Genomic DNA, 897 nt, shown 5'->3' on the forward strand with positions numbered 1-897 from the left:
GCTTTATCCGCCCGCAACACCTATCGCCACGTTAGCAGCGCTCCGCTGGTGACAAGGGGGGCGAAGGGTTTGTGTTTGCCGGGAGCTTTGCTCTTCACCAGAGTGCTGCCCCGTGGGGAACGGCAAACGGAGGCCGCTGGACAAAACTGTTGAAATTAGACCGCCACGCTGTTGAGGAAGTCCAGGTGGTCCTCGCCTTGAGAAGAACCCATTGAATCTACGGCACGAAAACAATCCGGTGGAAAGCCCTTTACATAATAAGAAAAACTCAATGTCACCGAAGTTGCCAGGCACAATTACTTCGTTAGAGCACGCCTAGCAACTGCCACTTGAAGAAGGCAGGGCTGAAAATGGAACAAAGTATCGAGAAAATATTTTTTTTTTTCTTTTCCCTAGTGGCTTAGACCTTTGCAAGCAGTAAAAGAAGTTGTGCCTAAGTTAGATACAAAACATTTTAAAGGGACGTATTCGAGGGTTAAACCAGCATGCATAGAAAAACTGCATCTACTGCCATGGGTCCATACAGCAACAGAGAAAGAATTGAAATTTGGCATGATGATCAGCCAGCCTGTACGGGACACGCTGTACCAGATAATCTTTCTGATCATTAGAAAACAGTGCCAGAGCTGAAGAACTACTTTGGGCATGGAAACCATGGATAGAAAGCCCTCTCTTAGCTTCCGCTAGGAGATTGTAGGGTAATAATTTACAGTGGTGAAAAGCAAGTATAATGTATAACACTACCGATTCTGGATGCCCTGGACAAATTTGTACATGCAGCAATAAAAAAAAGTCATGCCCGGGTGTTAAATACTTACAGATCACACTTTATGGTAAGGTCAGGTGATCATAAAGTAGGAATGTAGGTGTTTCTCTCACATTTGCCTGCTCTTTCCC

The sequence above is a fragment of the Egretta garzetta genome, unplaced genomic scaffold (assembly GCF_000687185.1).
Source record: "Egretta garzetta isolate BGI_Z169 unplaced genomic scaffold, ASM68718v1 scaffold229, whole genome shotgun sequence".
NCBI lineage: Eukaryota > Metazoa > Chordata > Aves > Pelecaniformes > Ardeidae > Egretta > Egretta garzetta.